Consider the following 22,015-nt stretch of genomic DNA (forward strand, 5'->3'; position numbering starts at 1 on the left):
AGATAGTACACCTGAAAATCCCCAGAGAATCAGATAAAATTAACTCCAACAATAATACAATTCAGTGAAGAAACAAAATATTAAATTAACATAAAAATCAATAGCCTTCATATACACATGTTAAAAAGCATAAAATAAAGAAAATAGTTAAAAAGCATAAAAGCAGAGGAAAGATACATTTTAGAGAGCAAATAAAATAGGCTACTTAGGAATAGATCTAATACCAAATGTATAAAATTTCTATGAGGAAAACTGTAAAACATTCCCAAAAGTATAAAAGTATATTTGAAAAATGGAAAGACATTTCCTGTTCTTGAATAGAATGCCTCAAAATAAAGATGTCAATTGATTTATAAAATTAATGCAATCCCAATAAAAATGCAAATAAGCTATTTTTGTAGTTAGATAATATGCTATTAAAATTCATAAAGAAAAACAAACATGCAGGAATAATCTTGAAAATATGTCTAAAGAAAATTTATGAGGAGAGGACTAGCCTAGCAGATATTAAAACATACTGTTATAAAGTCTCTATAATTAAGAGTGTGTGACTGTGCGTTTCTAGACAAATAGATCAGTGGATTAGAATAGAAAGTCTGTAATTGGACACAGATACAAATGGACTTAATATATGACAAAGATAGCAATGCAAATCTCTGGATGAGGCTGGACACTCTTCAATAAATTGTGCTGGGTCAACTAAAGAGTCATTTGGGAAAAAAAATAAAATTAGATCCATATCTCATACCATAAACAAAAATAAACAACAAATGAATCGGTAATCTAATTGAACAATAAAACCAAACAAACAATAAGAGAAAAAACAAAGATGAATTCCTCTTTAACCTCATTATAAGGAAAGGCTTTCTTACTGTGTCTCAAAATCCAGAGTCAACAAGAAAAGATAGGTGAACTTGACTGTAGTTGTTTTTTTTTCTAATTTGCATGAAAACAAACCCCACCATAAATGAAGTAAAAAGAAAACTAACCAAGAGAAATTATTCACATGTATCAAACAGCTAATATCCCTAGCATATAAATAACTCTCAAAATTGAGAGAAAATTTACAACAACCTAATAAAAATGTCACAAAGATATGAATAGACAATTGTAAAAAAAAATTATCCTCAAACACAAGGGGAAAAAAGTTCAAAAGCACTCAAAATGAAAGAATTGCAAATTAAAACAATGCTAAAATAGCATTTTTCATATATCAGACTATAAAAAAATACAGTACAATAGAACATTCTGTCAGGAGAAATTGCCAGTAGGAATGCAAATATGTACAGCCCTTCAGGAGGGAAATTTAACAATACCTAACACAACTACATATGAACACATCTTTCAACCTAGCAACTGCACTTTTAGAAATCTGCTCTAAAAAGACACCACCAAGAATAAACACATATGCATCAGGTCATTTATTGTTTGTAGGAACAGAATACTGAAAGGACATAAATATCCATACATTGAAAAGTGGTTGAGTAAACTCTAGCACATCCACATGATGCAAGTTTTATAGAGCTGTTACATAAGCATTAGGAAGGCATCTACAAGCTGATATGGAATGATTTCAAGGATGTGCTGTTAAGTGTAAAACACAAAGCATAAGATAACAGCGGATCTAAGAAAATACACACTTATAAGCTCATTTGTGCAAAATAAGTACTGGAAGGTCGAACCAGAAACTAAAAAGAACTGATTATATATAAAAAGCAATGGAGAGGGATGACAGCAAGGGGGAAATAGGAACAGAGCAGCAGGGACAGGACTGAATCACACTTCTCTGAGGGTAATTTTTGGTACAGCTCTGATGTATAGACCCATAGTAATCTTTCACCTACTCAAAAAAGAAACAAATCAAAACCAATGAGGATGGGGAGGAACCCAAAACAGAATATACATACTAACAAATGAACTCTATTATATGAGTTATATGAAGAGTAAAGAAAGAGGTATGAAAGAGGTAGGAGAAGAAGGACTAATGTATATAACTTTGGATACTCCAAAGCCAAAAAATACTGTGCATAAGTACTGTGATGCAGTGATAAAAATGTTTCTTACAGTGATATGAGTGAGATATTTGGAAACAGTTCTTAAGTATACTAGATTTTAACAAATAAGTAAACATATGGTCGATAGTAAGAGCCAGGTTTATCACTGTTGGAGTACAAAGATAAAAAGCAAAGGAAGAAAGCCAAAAATGAACATTTTTGTTGGATTAAAAATTCATTATCTCAGTGAAAATTCATGGTCTTTAATATGTATCCAAGTAGATGGATGTGTAAATATAGATATTTGAGTATGCCTGAATTAGTATTCATACACGTATTCCTTACCTCTGAAAATAGGTGGAAAGCAATGATATATCAGTAACAATGAGCATATGTAATGCCCAGATCTGGTTTCTCTCTTTTTTGGTTTACTTATTTATTTAGGGAGAGAAAATGCATGTGAGCAGGGGAGGGAAAGAAAGAAAATGATGAACAGAATCCCAAGTAGGCTGTGTGCTGTCAGTGAAAAACACAACATGGGGGTCAGTCTCAGGAACTGTGAGATCCTGACCTGAACAGAAATCAAGAGTCAGACTCTTTAACTGACTGAGCCGCCCAGGTACCCCACCCAGATCTGGTTTCTAAACACTGTAAAAGGAACCAGGGATCCTTGGAGAAATAATTGGTTCTAGGACTGGGGCAGCGAAAATATATGACGAACCTGAAATTTACATGTTATCAGCTAGTGTGAAAGTGTTTTAAAAACCAGATTTGTCAAAAACATAGGCACCAATCTAAATAAATATTTGGGCTTACACACTCACATGTGTGCACACACACATACACACACACACACACACACACACACACTAGATTATAACCCATAAAAAACAAATATCCTCAACATATTAAAAAGAGGACTACCATATGAACCAACAATTCCATTTACAAATATTTATCCAAAGAAAATGAAACCCCAATTTGAAGAGATATATGTACCCCTGTGTTCACTGCAGGATTATTTACAAAAGCCAAGATATAGAAGCAACTTAAATGTCTATTGATGGATGAATGGATAAAGCAAATGTGGTATATATAAAAATTGGAATATTAGTCAGCCATAAAAAAATGAAATCTTGCCATTTTTGACAACATGGATGAATCTAGATGATATTATTCTAAGTGAAATACAGCAAACAAAGAAGGACAAACACTATATGATTTCACTTATACAGGGAATCTACAAGATAAAACAAAAGAATAAACAAAGCAAAATAGAAACAGATTCACAGATACTGGAAACAAACTGTTGGTTCCCAGAGTAAAAGGGTTAGGGAGGTAGGGAAAGTAGGTGAGAAAAGGATTAAGAAGGACAAACTTTTAGTTATAAAAGAAATAAGTCATGGGGATATAACGCATAGCATAGGAAATATAGTCAATAATATTGTAATAATCTTGCATGGTAACAGATGGTGACCAGACTTATCATAGGGATCCTTTAATAATCTATAAAAAACTGAATCACTGTGATTGACACCTGAAACTATTATGATATTGTATGTAGATTATACTTCAATAAAACAAATATTTGTGGAATAGTAAAAAAATCCACAAGTCCATATTGATACAAATAAATAATCAATAAAAACACATTAGGAAGAAAAGGTAACTAACCCAAAATTTCTATTAGTAACAGAGAGAAATATGTAATCGCCATTGACAAACAGTACAGTAATAACTTTTTTCAGCCAAGATCAACTGATAGATGCTAAAATTACTGGTCAAACTTTTAAAGAGCAAGTGGATTTTTCTCGAAGAAACTCCCAAAGATATTTATTAATTACAAAGAAAATGATAGTAACTTTACAGTGGAGGAATCCAACGGAAGCCACTTTATGCGAGTGATCAAGGTCGGCACCTTAGTAATCAAACATATCAACATCATGAACTTCATGATAAGACATATTGAGAAAGACACATATCATTTCTGTGGTATACTTGCCAAAAATATAACCGCAATTCAATTTAAAAAAAATTTCAGACATTCATGCATTGAAGAATATTCTACAAATCACTGATTGATAAGCTTCAAAAGTGTCAAGATCATGAAGGACATGGAGAGACATAAAAGATAAGAAAAGACAGAGGAACTGTTATAAACTGGGGGAGATTAAGGAAAAATAAAATTTTATTTTTTTAATTTTAAAGTAAAATGGGATTCTGAATGGAATTCTGGAATAGACAGACAACATCAGTGAAAAAACTGGTCAAATTCAAATAAGGCATTTCATTCAGTTAAAAAGACTACACCAGTGTTCACCTGGTTTTAATAGTGTGGATCAGAGCTATAAAGAAAAGATGTATGGAAATTCTGTACTATTTTTGCCTGTGTTCTAAAATTATAAGTCTAACATTACCTCAAACATTATTTTTAAAAATGGTTGAGCTCTGGTTTATTCAACAGCAATGTCCAAAATAATCTTATTGTTTCTTCTTGCAACCCAAAGTATTGAAACTGTCCTATGATCTATTTTTTAAGAGTCCAGGTTGTTTGGCTTCTCTTTTGAGTGTATGCCCTGCTGCCCGATAGCTACCCAATACATTTGTTGTTGTTCAGGAGAACCAAAGTCAAGTTCTGCTTGCTTGCAATCAGAGGAACATAACTGACACTGGCTTAGTTTATAAGAATGAATTTTCACATCTATTCTCAAGGTTTAGTGTTTTTTTTATACAAGTGGAAAAATGTATTCAAAAAAAATTTTAAAGTGTGCTCTATTTGAGCTCTTTCTCTTTCATGTAACATAAAATGCTCACATCCTGTTGTCTCGAGAGTTAAAACAAGCTTTGAAATTTAGAGAAGATCTTCATTCTGAGTACAAGGATATAGAGAGAAGAAATGGTAATGGAAGACAAAGTTGACTTCTGATGATAATTTTTACTGCTTTCAATTTTAACATGCCACGACTCAACTTCCTGTGTGACTACACCTGGAAGTCTCTTCTGTACTTGGTTATATAAACCTAGGAATGATGTCAAACAGGAGGTACTTACTCACTGGGAAATATCTATCTCCTCATTGTGAATCTTCAACACTAATTTTCTGGCATATTTGTCTCTTCACTCCTATCTTTCTGCCTCTCTTGCTATCTATTGTGGCTCCCAATCCTCTTCATCTCCACCAGGATTCAGCAGCATTAATTTTACAAAATAAGAGTTAAAATATTTTCTAACTTTCCCAGTTTGTAAATAAAAACTCCCTGATTCTGATGTGGGCCTGTTATCAGAATACGAATATATATATAATGATAGTTAGGACTAGTTCAGAACTAGGCCATTTGTGATGAAACTGAAATTTATCTACTTTTCTGACCCTCCTCATTTTTTCCCACTCTAATGTTCAGTTATTTATTTATCTGAAAATTATAGAGAGAGACAGGGCATCTGGATGACTCAGTCAGTTGAGTGTCCAACTTTGGCTCAGGCCATGATTTCACAGTTTGTGAGTTCAAGCCCCATGTCAGGCTCTGTGCTGACAGCTCAGAGCCTGGAGTCTGCTTCAGATTGTTTCCATTTCTTCCTGGCCCTCCCCTGCTCGTTCTCTCTCTCTCTTTCAAAAATAAATTTTAAAAAAATTAAAAAATTATATATAGAGAAAGACAGGAGAATACACCTATTAGAATTTCATAATTTTGTAGGAAAACAGAAAACCAAGCAAATATGATATCATATAAGTGCTATAATATTTGTATCAATCTTATTTGATTTAAACAACAATCTGCATAAAGTATGCACTTTTTATTAAAAAGGATATTTTTTAGCTTAAACCAATAACAACAAAAGAAATGATGGTGTACCATTAATTTAAACTCTTGTAATTTAATTGTTTTCTTCCTATGTCACTAATTTTTTACCTTTCTTGTGCTAATCATAGCACTCTGCTTTTTCTATAAGTTATCTTCAAATAACAATTTTCTCCAGTATTTTGGTGGCATTTTAAGAGTGAGGACTATGCTGGATCTTTCCTCTTGTCTCTTAGCACTTAGGGATATTCCATCTACACTGAGAATATTTTATTACCCACAAATATTTCCAAACAACAGCAACAACAACAACAATAAAACAAATCTTAATTGTTAAAATCATTTTGGTGGGATAGATCTAGTCAAGCAAATACATTGTGATAGTTCCTGTTTAATTTCCTGTTTTGACTAATAACCCATGATCCTATGGTGATTCCTATGGAGGAACAAGAAGAACAAGGACTATTATTTTTTCTTACTCGACATAACTCACATTGCTGTCAACATGCAATCTAGAGCTGTCTGGAAGTCTAGAGTAACTCCTAAAGTTCTTTCCTTGAGTTCTAGCAGTTCCTTGAAAGCTATAATTTTCCAAGTGCTTGTTTTGCACTCTTATGCACTTTCCCACATTGATGTGTTATCTATTCGACATGGTCATAAGTGATTACCTTTTGGAGTAACAAATTGATGAAAGTCATCCCTAGATTATAATCTAAATAAAGAACTAATTCTCCTGATTTTTCTATGAATTGCTAGTCAATCCACCTCTCTGTGTCTAGTCCATATATACACTAGAACCTGAATGTTATAGTCATTGTAGTTATAGCTATTCACTAATTAGAGAGAAACAAACTTTTGTTGTGTTAAGCAGCAAAACCTAGCCTATTTTTATTAGTATACTGCCAAGCTTACATGATTAAGTTCAGTAAACAATGATTTCCCTTCTAGGAGCTAAAGGTATGGTGGTGGAAAAGAAGAGTAAAGAAACAATTACATTGTGGATGAAAGCATTTGATCTTTATTTACTCAATGAATATTTGGTGCCTACTGTGTACTAGTCAGAAAAAAAGAAGAGCAAAAAGGTGATTGCAATTCCGTTTTTATTGAGACTATGTAAAGCAATATCAAGAAGCCTACAATGCTGCTAAAGCATAAAGTGGCTATGGTGCTAAGAAAATACAAAATGGAGAATTTTAAACTGGTTAGGGAACTCAAGAAAGGTTAACTAATGTAGTTATATGTATGATGATATGAATAATGAAAATGAATTAACAAAGAGATGTGAGAAGTGTTCTGAACACAGGGATCAGAATGTGGGAAGACCTAGTAAGAAAAAGGTAAGTGGGACAAATACCATATGATTCACTCATATGTGGAATTTATGAAACAAAACTGATGTACATAGGGGGAAGGTAAAATAAAAAATGAGACTAGGAAACAAACAGGAAGAGATTCTTAACTACAGAGAACAAACTAAGGGTTAATAAAGGAAGGTAGGTAGGGGATAGGCTAAATGGGTGATGGGTACCAAGGAGGGCACTTGTGATGAGCACTAGGTGTTATATCTAAGTGATGATACATAAGTAATGAATCTCCAACTGAAACCAATTTTATCATATGTTAACTAACTAGAATTTAAATAAAAACTTGAAATTAAAAAGAAGGGTGAGTGGGAAGAACTCAAACAAGGAATCTGATAGGATGTGATAGGAGCTGAGTGAACAAGGAATGAAGTGTGATGAGATGAAGCTAGACGTATAGGTAGTTCATGTTAAAAAGTTTTGTCTTAATCTTAAAAGTGCTGCAGAAGCTATTGAAGGTTATTGAAGGGGTATTGAAGATTAAATTTGTAGTTCAAAAGAATCCTGTGGAGAACCAATCTGAGTGGCTACCAGAAGAGCAGAGGTTATTATAGTAGTCTAAATGGAAATAGAAATGGTGGATTCATGAGAAATCTAAAAGATAAAATCAACAAGGCTCAGTAATGAATAGGAATTGGAGACAGAAAGGAGTAGGAATCAAGAATAATTTCTAGGTTATTGTCTTGAGTAACTACATTGCTTATGATTCCCTTAACAGAAATATGGCAAAGGGAAAAAGCACCTGTGGGGGAGGAAAATTTTTTCTATCTTTCTATGTTCAATGGCTGGGGCCCATAAATCATACTCCTAAAAGACAGATTAATGAGAGAATATATGATCTTAGTTAAGTAAATATGCACAAAACATCAGAAAGAAACATGCGGCTCAAGGAGGGAGCCAGATGACTGAAGTTTATATTCCATTGAGGCTAAACAAAGGAAAAGGGGATTCGGGGTTCTGGGCAAGGAAGGCAAGTTATGGAAAAGGGAAGGGAAGAAAGCATGGCAAGCAAGAGTTGCAAAAAAAATAGTATGCAGGTAAGTCTCTCAGGTAATAAAAATTGTCTCCATGAATGGGGCTCTTCCTGATAAGTAGATTTTCTTTACAAATGGAAATCTTCTTTACAAAGGGGAAAATGTATACTCTATTTTTAGACAGTCAGGGGAAGGTAAAGAGCTTTTTCTGCCTCTCTTCTCAATTGCCTTTAACTCAAAATAATCCAAATGCCAAAGAGGCATATTTTGAGGTAGCATATTCTGGCACCCTTCATGCGGAATTTAGGAGAGTTGAGTATGAATATGAATTACAACTGAGATGTGCAAGAGGAAATGTCAATACTATTCAATTGATCATGTTTCTTTAAAATATCTTCTTCTCTTGATATCTACCTGGAATCCTTCTTCTCTTTCTATAATCTCTTATTAAGTATATTTGCCTCTCCTGAACTCTAACTGTGAGCATGCCCCAGGGCTCTGTCTTTGGACTCCTCTCTTTTCTATCTTACTCATTCCCAACATGATCTCATCCAGTAGCATGGCTTCCCATTCCATCTACACTGTGAGAACTTGCCAATTTGGATTTAAATCTCAAATGTCATGTCATCTAGAAGCTGGCATCTACTTGACAAAAATTTTATAGGTTTTCTTTCATGCACAAGGACTCCTGTTACCTATCTGTCTCCCACACTGAAACACACTAGGGCTTCCTTTGTGATTCACAGAAGAAGAAGGGCCTTGAACTCACAAATAAACAAACTTTAAAAGGCTATTTGAAAGGGAGCAGTTGTTTGAAAAACATTCAAATATGCATTTGAAGATATGGGGGAAAATCAACTTTTTCTTTTAGAAGGTCAAGAAGAAATATGCAATTGAACATTATTTAAAAGTTGAAGAAGGCCAAGTAAGTTAAACAGATTATCTTTTTGTGATTTTAATTTGTTTTAATGTTTTGAATTAGTTACATGGAGTCCTATTCATTGAAGAGGGCCTGATTTCATATCCAGATGTGACTGATGTGGAGAACAAAGGCAAAAAAATTTTTAAAAACATAAATTTACTTACAATAACTTACAGCGCATTGACAAATCCTTGAGACAGGCAGAGTGACCTTCCTCTGGAAACTCAACTGCCTCAATTTTAATATTTTGCTAATGGCAAAAAACAGTCTTGGCTTATCATTAGCTCTACCTGCAGGATCCTGTAAGTCTACTTTAACATGTAAAAATTTCTTTGGAAACTTCCTTTGTCTCTATCCCCCAAGATATATGAGAGCAATCACCTTCCAAACATATGGATATACAACTGAAGTGTCTCATGACTAAGCTTTCATTAGACAGTCATAAATGACCTTTTCCTAAAAATATCTAGCTCCCTCAAGGTCTTGGGAACCTTGTTTTGAAAATTCCTTAGAGACTTATACTATCCCTAACTCCCTCCCAACTTGAAAGTATATAATCAATTTTGTGTGTGTCAAAGAGAGAAAGCAGGAGGAACAGAGGGAGAGAGAGAATCTTAAGCAGGCTCTACACTCAGTGGGGAGTCCAATGCAGAGCTCGAATTCATGACTGTGAGATCATGAAATGAATGCTTAACCAGCTGAGCCACCCATGTATCCCTCAAGAATACTTTCTTGACCATCGGCTCCAAACCCCAGCATTTCCACATCATGATTACTCTGCAGAAGTACAGATTTGTATATGGAACATCTCACAAGGCATCTCTGCTAGAATGTCAAATCCATATCTCAGAGTTAACATGTCAAACCTGAGCTCCTAATTCTTCCCACCAACCACCTCCTATCCTAGTTACCATGGCAGTAATGATGGCATCATTTCAGCTTCACATGGCCAAAACCTTTGGAGCTATAGTAGTTAGAATTCTCAGAAGAAGCAGCGCACTAATAGGATCAATGACTTCTAAAAGGGATATAAGAGTTTATTTGACTGAAAGGCAAAGTTCAAGCAGAGGCAATTTGAGATGAATTTGGATTTGTTTGCAGGACCTGATTATAAAATGCTTTATGAGAACTTTATGCCTGATAATGGGGAGACATTGGAAATTTTAAGAAGGGAAGCAACAGGTCTTATTTTCATTCTAAAAAGTAAAATCATCAACTCCAATTTATACAATGTAGTAGAGGGCTAGAGAGGAATGGTTGTTCCTAAAATGATCTTGCCAACAATTAGCTAACTCTCAGCATTATTGTGTCTTCTTAAGGAGAGAGACACAAAAGGTCCAACAACATTATTATTAAAGATGGGAGGGGAGCCTGGGTGGCTCAGTTGGTTAAACCTCTGACTTTGGCTCAGGTCAGATCTCACATTCGTGGCTTCGAGCCCCACATCAGGCTCTGTGCTGCCAGCTAGCTCAGAGCCTGGAGCCTGCTTCCGGTTCTGTGTCTCCTTCTCTCTCTGCCCCTCCCCCTCTCATGCTCTGTCTCTCTCTGTATCAAAAATAAATAAAACATTAAAAATAAATAAATAAATAAATAAAGATGGGAATCCATCCCCAATGTTAAATATAAACAAAAATTATTAGGGAAAAAATGATGTGATTATAGGTTTCTAAGACTGTGCTGCATTGAAAGAAAAAGTCATTTGAAGTAATAAACAAATATAATTGTAACAATGATTTGGGTACACATGAGAGCTGAGGAACTAATTATTTCCCCCCTCTAAAGTGCCTACTGCTGTTTATCAAGTTTGCAAGATAAATGCTTTAATTCATTACATTTACATAAATCCCCTTGCAGAGCCTTCTTTATCAGCGCACTTACAAAATGAATTGATTTTCTAACACTTCCTAACTTTTTTCAATTAGCATACTTACACTTGCACTTTATTAAATTCAGTGTTTCTTCAAAGTATCTTATCAACTTATCATGAAAAAGTGTGGATTCTAGAATCAATCAAAGTTTGAAAATTTAATTTCCTCCCTTATGAATAGAATCCACCTCATCTCACCTTCTGCCTGATACCCATTGCTTTCATTAAATCAAAACCAGTGACTTTGTCCTTGGTAGGTTTAGCTGCCATAAAAGAACTGAAAAATTAAATTGCAATTGGTTCAAAAATGTGGTATATCATGAAGAAGACTGAATAATTATTTTTTAAATTAAACTCTCCAGGCATGAATTTTCCTAAATGTGAATTGTTCTCCTCTTCCTCAGAACATAGAATTAAGTAAGTTCATTTACAATTACACTACAATCAAGAAACAAATTGCCACCCTTTATAATACTTGCTAAATACATCAGAATCACAAATATCAATATACATTTCTGTTCTTATGAACTTCTCCAAGTACCTCCTAAAAAAGGATGAAGTAGCATTTGAGAAATGGGAGGAAGAAACAGAGGGATATAGTTATAACTTTAAGCACGTTAAGGAATAGAATAGATCTAAGGAGATCTGTTGTACAAAGAGTTCTTAGGCACTCCCAAATATTAGCCTGGACAAGAGAACAGCTGCCTGTTCCTCATTCTTTCTCCCTGGATACAGACTGACTCTGATTTGATTTAGCTCCTGGCTTTATCCATTTCCGAATCTTCTGGGTGCAAAACCAATACCACCTACCTTAACTAAATTTTAGACAGCTTTCTTCCTAACTATAGGCTCCTGACATCACTTTTCTTAGAGCATGTACTTCATTCTTTCATTGACTTTTTGAGATATAGCTTTTCTACAAACCAGAAATGCCTTTCTCAGACCTGTGAACCACTTTTTTGAAGTGTAATCATTAAAAGATGGTCTTTAAAAAGAAAGGAAAGAAAGAAGGAAAGAAAGATGGTCTCAGTCTCCTAGTCTTTGTGGGAGGACTGGAGCCTAACTTCATAAGTTCCAATTAGCAAATTCAGAAGACCTGATCACATTGACATCTAGGATTCTCCACTACTTTCCTCCTAGCTCACTGCATTGCTTAGAGCTCCCTCACCTTTTGTTTCAGTGAAATTTAGTTCGTTCCCTCTCTCCTATTGCAATAACTTTGACTCCTATTATCATAGTCTTGAATAAAGTCTCCCTTGCCTCTAGAACTCTGTCAGGATCAATTGTTTGACAGGTTACAGGCTGATGTTCTCCACTAACGGAGACAGTCACAGCCCTGTTTAAGAATAGTTTTAATGTTAAGCCTCAAAAGGAACACGCACACAAAACTGGCGGTTTTGGGTAATTGTGTCTGGTAGTTGAGTGGGCTAGGGAACGCCTTTCCCTTGGTTTCCCCTCCTGTGCAGAAGCTCCAGTAGATAACGCCACTGTGCTGTTCCCTCCCTTCCAGGGTAAGAAGAGGGAATTGTTTATGTGCTAACCTTGAGAGTAAGAGATCTGCTGACAATAAGATCATCTTGGCAGTATAGCCTGAGAGAGACTAAGCATTATATAAAGTGTTTGTTAAATTAATGAACTGAAATATAAACAAATAAGTTTCAAACTCAGGCATGGAGCAGGAAGATCATGTCTGACATCTTCAAATGCTGTTTTTCAGGTGAGTGCTTACAACAAATTGAAGATACTAAACTTATAAATTCTGCTTAAAATACTTAAGGGGATTTAATTAACTAAGTTGCTCAAGGAATTGATTGTTCAAGAGAGTTTAAAGGGTAGACTTGAGCTAATCAATTTTAATTAAAGAATAAGTAAAAGAGTAAAGGTGACTGTTCTTTTTCAAATAAGATTTTTAGATCTATAAATGACATAAAATTTGTGAAAAATAGCTTAAAGGCCTAAGGAAAATGTGGTTTTTGAATTCATACCTTTGTGAAATTGTCAATTCAACTGTAAAATGTAAAAGTATCTTCATTGCCAAAAGGCATTCTAGAAACTCCCATTAACTATTAAAATACCTTACTAATAGTCACAATCTTTCAGAGATTATTTTGAAAAGCATAACCACAGAAGTGAATGCCACTGAAAAATCTATAAAAGGATACTGATTATTGACTATGGAGAAATTATCTGTATAAACTTATTTGGATAGTTTTTTAAAAAAGAAACCAACAATCAAAAGATATAGCTCTTTAAAATAAAACTGGGCGCCTGGGTGGCTCAGTTGGTTAAGCGGCCGGCTTCAGCTCAGGTCATGATCTCACGGTTCAAGGGTTCAAGCCTCATGTCGGGCTCTGTGCTGATAGCTAGCTCAGAGCCTGGAGCTGCTTCAGATTCTGTGTCTCCCTCTCTCTCTGACCCTCCCCTGTTTGCACTGCCTCTCTCTGTCTCTCAAAAATAAATTAAAAAAATAAAATAAAACTTCTGTATTCTAAAATGTCAAGAAAAATATTATTTTCCATTCTTAATTTGTATTTATTTTGCTAAGTATATTGTTAAAAATAAGACAACAGGCCAAAAATGGAGTCCTTTATGCCCCATATCACCAAACCAAGACTTAACTTAATCAGTTTCAGCTCTCCCAGAAATAAACTCTTAAACGAGTCAAACCTGAATCACCTGATCAGCACTAGGTAATCTGCCTCATATACCCTTACAATCCCCAAATGGAAAATGACCTTGAACGGACCAACTCGCTTATTTGTCTACTATAACTTCCTTGCTCATACTCACCTTCTGCCTGTAAAAGTCTTTCTTTTGTACAGTGCCTTAGAACCCCTTCCAATCTGCTAGATTGGATGCTACTCAATTCATGAATCATTGAATGAAGCCAACAAAATCCTTAAAGTTTACTCGGTTGAATTTTAGTTTTTTAACAATATAAAATTTCGATTGGTCCTTCATTACCCAGCAATCCAATTCTACACATAAGTAGTTTTAATTTTTAATGTTGTAGAAACAAACTAAAACGGAGTCATTTATACTGGGAATAAAATAGAGGCAGCCAATGCAGGCACATTAAAGAAAATTAAATTTAGCCTTACCTAAAGTTGCAGGAATTTACAGCTCTTTTTAGAAATCAGCAGAGGACACCTGCCAATCCCTGAACTCCAAGTCTGTACCAGCACTGGACATCCTTATTTCCCGGAAGCAACCGGTGTGCTCCAAATGAGGAAGAAAACAACTAGGCAACCAACCAATCGCCTGGAAAAGCCAAACAACTTCCTCATTTGCCCTGTGAAGGCTCCAGCTGTAAGCAACTCAGAACTCCTTGTTCCCATAGCCTTGAGTCTTCAGGTTGAAACCCTTGCAGCAAACTCATCTTTTGCTTTTGTTTTACTCACTGTGTGGAGTTTCATTTTTGACAATATTTTACGGAATAGAAGACACCACAAGTGGGGCTCCTGGGTGGGTCAGTCGGTTGAGCGTCTGGCTTCGGCTCAGGTCATGCTCTCACAATTCGTGGGTTCGAGCCCCGCATAGGGCTCTGTGCTGACAGTTAGCTCAGAGCCTGGAGCCTGCTTCAGATTCTGTGTCTCCCTCTCTCTGACTGTCCCCTGCTCGCGCTTTCTCTCTCTATCTCTCTAAAATAAATTTTAAAAACATTTAAAAAATTAATTTAAAAAAAGGAGACACCACTAGAAATAAATATGATACAGTTGTGACCATTTAGAGAATTGCCACCTAACTTTATTATTTTAAATTATTATATAGATAGAAGGCATTATGCTAAGGACTTTGACCATTGAGTGTTTCTATTCTAGTAATGCGTGTTTGGACACTCAGACAAAATAATTTTATTTAAAAAAAAAACTGAAAGGAGAGAGCTACTCTAGAAAGCACAATAAGAGTTCATTTCTTACTGGAGTTCCCAAAGAATCAGTTATATTTGCTCTAAGTTATAGAATAGGTAGGACTTGACAGTGGCTGTGATGCAAATGTATTATATATAAGAAAGTGTGCATTGTCACATATGTGACTTCCCCAGTCATTAAACTGCCCCTATGGGAAATATCATACATTTCTGTATTATTCTGTATTATTACACTAGTATGTTAATACACTAAATGTATTATAATACATTTCTGTATTATTCGGATGCAATTTATTCTGTAGCATCAGGAAATAATTTAGTGAGAAAATGGGAACTTCCTTTATTCAAACTTCTGAGGCCAGGTCCTGTTTCTTCTTTGAGTAAACCTATCACAAAGATAGTATTACCATGGAAATAGATGTCAATGGAAAGTCAGTAGCACTTACTAAAGAATAACATTCAAGAGGAAAAACCTGGAGAGACTTAGCAGAAGCTAGGTAAAAAGTAGGTTTGGGTTTAAGTGTAATTGAAGGGAAATAAACTACACAAGAATGAAAAATAGGGAAATGTGGGGAGCTGACAAGGCAGAGTGGAAGGAGATGACAGAGGCTTTTGTAAATGGATTTGAGTGGGAAGAGGACAGAGTAAGCAGGAGCAGAGAAATTCAGAACAGCGGTTACTAAAGCAAGTTTGGATGCTCCCATCAATAACAAAGGGAGGCCTTTGTATGGGTAGGAAAAGGGGAACACTGGAGAAGACAGCATGCCCCAAGTCCAGTCTGTTTTACCCAGCAAGGGGTGACCTAGCTCTATGAGCTATTGGAAAGAATGCCATGTGCATATCTGAGGGAGAAATTCAGACCTTTCTATTTTTCATTCAGTTCAGTAAAAACCAGGACACAATCGACATAACAAAAGATGTGCCGATTACTTAATATAATTCTACTGCATTCATCAAAAGCCTTTCTCTTTTTTAGAAGCCTGTTCTCTATAAGTTGTTAGGTGTCTTACAGAGCTCATGAAATGCATCATCAAAGAAGTACTCGTATTCAGACACATTATGGAAAGCATAGGCAGGGCCAACTATTGGATATGCTGTGAAATTCCAGGAGAGGTTCTCCATTTAAAAATTCCTCCCCTGTGGGCTTGCTACTGCGGGGGGGAAAAAAAATCCCCTTTGCAGAGTCATTTAGGTTTAGGCAATCTTTTCTTTGAAGTCCCAGCTTAAAATGTTAAGTCTGCTTAGTAGAAGGATTACTGGACTTTTTTTTCTTAGGCAGTATCCTCATATCTAATGGTTAATAGTACTGTTGATGGCAATGTGGGGTTCTCTCTCCAGATTTTCTTCTTTGTAAAGAACCCCAATTGATAGGAGGTGGGTGGAGAGAAACGTTTTATTACTGTGAACCTGCCATTTTGATCATAGCTCACTGGACAAGGGGGGATACATGATACAAGCTAGGCCGATCAAGATCTTTTGCTAAAGAATATAAACTGAAGTCTTTCATTCATTTTGAATGTATTTTTGTGCATCCTGTAACGAGGTTTCATTCTGCATGTTGCCACCCAGTTTTCCCAACATCATTTGTTGAAGAGACCATCTTTTCTCCATTGGATATTCATTCCTGCTTTCTCGAAGATGAGTTGCCCCTATAGTTGTGGGTCCATTTCTGTGTTTTCTATTCTGTTCCATTGATCTCTGTGTCTGTTTTTGTGCCAGTACCATACTGTCTTGATGATGACAGTTCTGTAATACAGCTTCAAGTCTGGAATTGTGATGCCTCCAGCTTTGGTTTTCTTTTTTCTTTTTGAGACTGCTCTGGTTATTTGGGGTCTTTTGTGGTTCTGTACAAATACCATATGATTTCACTTACATGTGGAATTTAAGAAACAAATCAGATGAACATAGGGGATGGGAGGAAAAAAGAGAGAAGGCAACACATCATTAGAGACTCTTAATGATAGGGCCCAAACTGAGGGTTGATGGAGGGAAGGTGGGGATGAATGGGCTAAATGGGTGATGTGGATTAAGGAGGGCCCTTGTGAGGAGCACTGGGTATCGTATGTAAGTGATAAATCACTAAATTCTACTCCTGAAACCAATATGACCCTATTTAACTAGCTAGAATTTAAAATAAATAATTGAAGAAAAATTTACACTGAGATACACAGAAATTAGGAATTGCAAACTGAGATAGATAAAATATCTCTAGGATTTTCCCCTCAAATCTGAATTATGTAGGCATTACATTTAAATGAGAAAGATATCATGAAATTCCAGTATGATCATAATAAGTTTTTTACCATACAACATAATCAGGGATAAGAATAACACTGTATTTATACCATTATCCAGTTACAAATATAAAAAACTGTACAATCAATAATAGTAAAATTTAGATAATAAATATTATGTGAAGAGAATGTCGTTTTGCCCAAAGTAAATAACTGAATGCTCAGTGTGTTATGACGATGAGCCAATTTTCCCATGACCAACCTTTAACTCAGCATGTTTGACACCATGGGTTAATGTTACTGCCATCTTATGCACCCATTGTTATAAAAAGACTTTGATTTAGTTCTTTTATCAATAGCCCTCAGCATTTAGAGCAGCACCACCTGCTTGGAAATCCACTATAAACTTCCAAACTCAAAGTCTTAATGAAGCACAGAAATTCATTTACAGTATTTGGTTTTAAGATAGTCGTCCAAATGATTCAGAGTTTATTTCTTAAAACTAATCATCATGCCAAACATCTCAAATATTTAAATCCAAATAAAAATAGCAAAATATATTCATGTTTTTCTAAGCCTTTGCACGTTCCAATATGAGCCTCATTGCTCCAGAATAACACTGTCTAACTAGCAGAACCCTCTGAGATCCTGGAAATTTTCTACATCTGCGCTGTCTGATACAATAGCCACTCATCACATGTGGCTATAAAGTTCCTTATAATGTAGCTAATGTGACTGGTAAATTGAATATTACGTTTTATTTAATTTTAACTAATTTAAGTTTAAATAGCCATATGTGGCCGGCAGCTGCTGTAATGGCCAGCACAGCTGTACCTTTTATTTTGAATACCTGTCAAATGTTGGCTTTCCAAAATATTATTGAAACAACTTTTTGTATCACAAATTACCCATGCAGATTAGTGCCTTAAAGCAACAAGCGTTTATTTGTTCACATAGTCAGGAATTTGAAAGAAGCTTAGCTGAATGTCTATATGAAATATTACTATTAATATTAATAGTATAGTAATTCATATTATACTATTAATATTAGTATTTCATATGAATATTAAAACATGGTATAAAAATAGTTTGTCTCAAGTCATTTGAATCATCACAGTCTGGCTCCAAAGTCTCTGTTGCTGCTGCTGCTGCTGCTGATGCTTCTTCTTCCTCTTTTAAATCTGGCTTTTATTTGTTTATTTGCTTATTTTGTTTATTATTTACTTACTTATTTTTAAGTAGGCTTCACATCCAGTGTGGAACCCAACACAGGGTTGGGATCTCTGAGATCAAGAACTGAGCTGAGATCAAGAGTTAGATGCTTAACAGACTGAGCCACCCAGGTGCCCCCCAAGAGCCATGCTTCAAACTCTTTTGGTACTCTAAATGAGATCCCTGTTCACTATCGAATGATTTTTCAAACTTCTTACCCTGGCATTTCGCGCCTCCACAATCTAGCCCACAACAACTGTAGCCAATTATGTTACTTTAATGGTCACCGACTCCAGCCTCCCCTCCACACTCACCCATCACTGGCCTTGCACCACCTCTCTCTGCACCTGTATGCCTTCTGACACTGAACACCTGACTGACTGAGAGTGTGATCACAATGAAGCCAGCACATGAGAAGCAGCAGGCCTCCCAACTGCCACGGTTTCATACATCTGAATTCCGAGGCTGTAGAATCCAACTTTGACAAACAATGTGATCTTTCAGACTGTTTCATAAGTGTTTATTTAGACTCTCAGCTGAAGAACAAGGAAAATGAAATTTAGTGCCAAGCTGTGTGAACATGGTCTGACTCTTGGATAATTTATTTTTTATGACAGACTCCATTTTCTGCTGCTGGCATGATTACACGGGAATACATTTGTCCTCTGAGAGTACATTTGTGTCTTTTGCATGGGCTAACTCAGTGGTAGCATTTAATTTGTGCAATATTATTCACTTATCGGCCCAAAAGACAGACCATGCTCAGAATTACTAAGTTATTGAGATGGTATTACAAGAATCAGTCTTGAGAGGCCAAAAGAACATTTGTGTATAGCTTGAGATGGTCTCATTATCTTTAAAGTGCAGATATCATTGAGATGATTAGTTTCCTGGATAAATTTAAGTTTGGAGAGTGGTGACTATGCACTCTGTCAGAAATGTTGTGTTGCAGTATTATTGTGTAATGCAATTGTTGAGAACTAAAATACGTACAGGGTGAACCTGGTGGAGGAGTATTAATAGGGGTTAGTACAATCCATTGAAAAATGCTCCTTTGAGAGACATTGTCACTTATCAAATCTAGCCAATTGTAACGGTGAAATCTGGCTCAATATTGCTAGAAATTGTGATTTCAAGGAGAATCTGATATCTGGATCTCTGGATATCTATACCTTGATGTTTAAGTGTTGGTGTGGTAGGCATAATTCTAAGAATGACTCCTAATAACCCTCTTCTTTGTGTAATTATTTTCCCTTAGAATGTAGATGGTATCCTTGACTCTAATGAGGTATATTACTTCCATCACGGTGGTTATATGGCAGAAGGCTGATTATCTAGGTAGTCCTAATATAAGCACATACTATCCATGGCAGAATGCGCTAGAAAGATACCACAGGCTTTTGCTAGCTTTGAAGTTATAGAAGGTCCCACCCAAAAACTGAGAAGCCTGTAGATGCTGAGAGTAATCCCAGATTGACAGCCAGCAAGAAAATGGGGACTTTGGTCCTCTACCCACAAGGAACTGAATTCTGCCAAAGACCTGAATAAGCTTTGGGAATGAATTCTTCCTTGGAGTTTTCAAGCAAGAGCCCTTTCTAGTCAACACTTTGGTTTGGGTCTTGTGAGACCCTGAACAGAGAACCCAACTGAGCCCAGATGACTTATGACTTACAGACTGTGAGATAAAAAATGGGTGATATTTTAGTTTGCTATCTATGTGGTTATTTATTACCCAGCAACAGGAAGCAATTAAAATTATTTTAAAAACTGTTAGTAGATCAGTGTGCATCAATCAAAGCGCCATCAGTTTGCAAGCTCTGGTGTAACTAAGGTGAGCTGAGTCAGTTCAGATGGAAGGGGGTCTAGTGTTCCTCCATCTTCTAATATAACAAATGATGCACAGTGCTTCTCATGCTCATTACTTAAAGGCATTTAACAGAAATAATACTTTGACTTGAAATGCAAATAAAAAATTGTCCACATTTTGGCTAATGTGTGAAAGCATAAGATGAAATGCAGGAATGCATTAATTGAGACAATCTATTGGCTTTGTGGGTATTTTCTTGTATTACGCCGTCATGTTAGGTCATTGAGGTAAATCAAAAGGATGGGATATTTCCTTAACATTTTTTCCCCTAAGAATGAACTGGGGTAGTTGTGTCCTTAAAACTCTTTACTGTTCCCCTACACAAATCACTTTTATTTATTCTTGATGGAGAATGCGAGGATGTATTTTTAAATAGATGGCAACCAGGGGCACCTGGGTGGTTCAGTCAGTTAAGTATCCGATTTTGGCTCAGGTCATGATCTCAGGTGAGTTCCAGCTCCACCTTGGAGGGACTTTCTGCTGTCAGCACCGACAATAGAAATCATGCCCCTCCCCCACTCACGCGTGCTCTCTCTCAAAAATAACTAAACAATTTTAATTTAAAAAAATAGATGGCAACTATTTATATCCCTAAAGTTTTCTAGCTTCAATACCATGTACTGAAGATGGAAGAGTTCAGAAACTCCATAGGAGGTAGTTTCTCTTTCGGCAAACAAATTTTGGAACATTATTCCAAGTGGCTCTGAAAATAAATTTGTTCTCGTTGTATGACCCCAATAACAACATTCTTTGGCTGAAGCATTTCGTAAATGTAAGTATATGATTAATCATTAAGTATTTTCTCTTGCAGCCTTTTGAAGACTCTCCTTATTTATTCAGCGTAGTTAACACCTAATGTGTTCAAGGCACTGTGTTCTGATTAGAATGCTAAGGGACACAATGACTGAAAAGACATGATAGCTATCTAGCTTCAAGGATCTTACTATCTCCTTTTCTTTTCAAATTGTTTTGTTATAGTTAAAAGTGGGCACACATGAGTTCTGTTAAAGATGCTACCAAGATTTCCCAGCTATGCTCCCCCTGACCATACACACAAACAACCAGTTTGAAGGCAAAAGACAGGTGGACTCGCTCAGCGGCAGGTGAAAACGCTGGGGAAATTTAGCATCTCTCCAGTGTGTGTTCCCAGTGCTTGCAGAGACCCTGCTCAGGATTGCTTACTGCGTGAAAGCCGGTAAACTGCATTTGCACACAAGCGGATTTAAGAGGCCATTCTGCCTTCTGGCCAATAAATGTGACCAGCTGCCTGTTTTACCATTCACAAACATTACTCTTGCTCTGGGCCAGTTCAAGTGAAGGGTAGGGCTTTTAAGAGCAAGTTAGGGTCCTGAAGAAATTTTAAGGGTAACCTGAGTAATAATCTTTACATGAGATTTTTACAAATGCAACATCTTTGGGTTCCGGCTTAGCATCCCTCCTTTCCCTCCTGCTGCACCTCACTCTTTCCAGAACACTAAGCCTTTATTTGCACAAGCCCCTCGGATGCAGAGCATCCTTCTGCTGCTCTTTGCAGGTAAAATGGCTATTCCAAATGGCCTAAGGGCAAACTGTGGAGCGAGGAAAAACCTTTCCTTTCTTTGGCATTTACACTGCCTTTAAAATCAGCTATTTGTTGATGCAGAGGAGTCATAAGATAACGATGCTCCTTAAATAAAACAAATAACTTTAGAGACCACGGAGGACTCTTAGTATCTGTTTGGAAATGCTAAACTTACACAAAATGTAACTATCACACTATCATTGTTGTTTCTTCTGGAATTTTACTGTTAGTGTCCCATGCATAGTAAATAAGGCATGTGGTTTTTTTTTTTTTACTTTATAAAGTTTCATATTTTTTTAACATATGCAATTATTTTCCATCCTTTACAATACAGTAGTTGCAATGACACTCC

The 22,015-nt window shown here is 36.0% G+C and overlaps 1 pseudogene; it reads right to left on the bottom strand.

Moving 5' to 3' along the window:
• LOC115305119 overlaps nt 1-18,461 on the bottom strand; it is a 63,179-nt pseudogene extending 44,718 nt beyond the window's left edge.
• Between the last annotated feature and the right edge of the window lie 3,554 nt (nt 18,462-22,015).

This window comes from Suricata suricatta, chromosome 10 (assembly GCF_006229205.1).
Source record: "Suricata suricatta isolate VVHF042 chromosome 10, meerkat_22Aug2017_6uvM2_HiC, whole genome shotgun sequence".
NCBI classification, from domain to species: Eukaryota; Metazoa; Chordata; class Mammalia; order Carnivora; family Herpestidae; genus Suricata; species Suricata suricatta.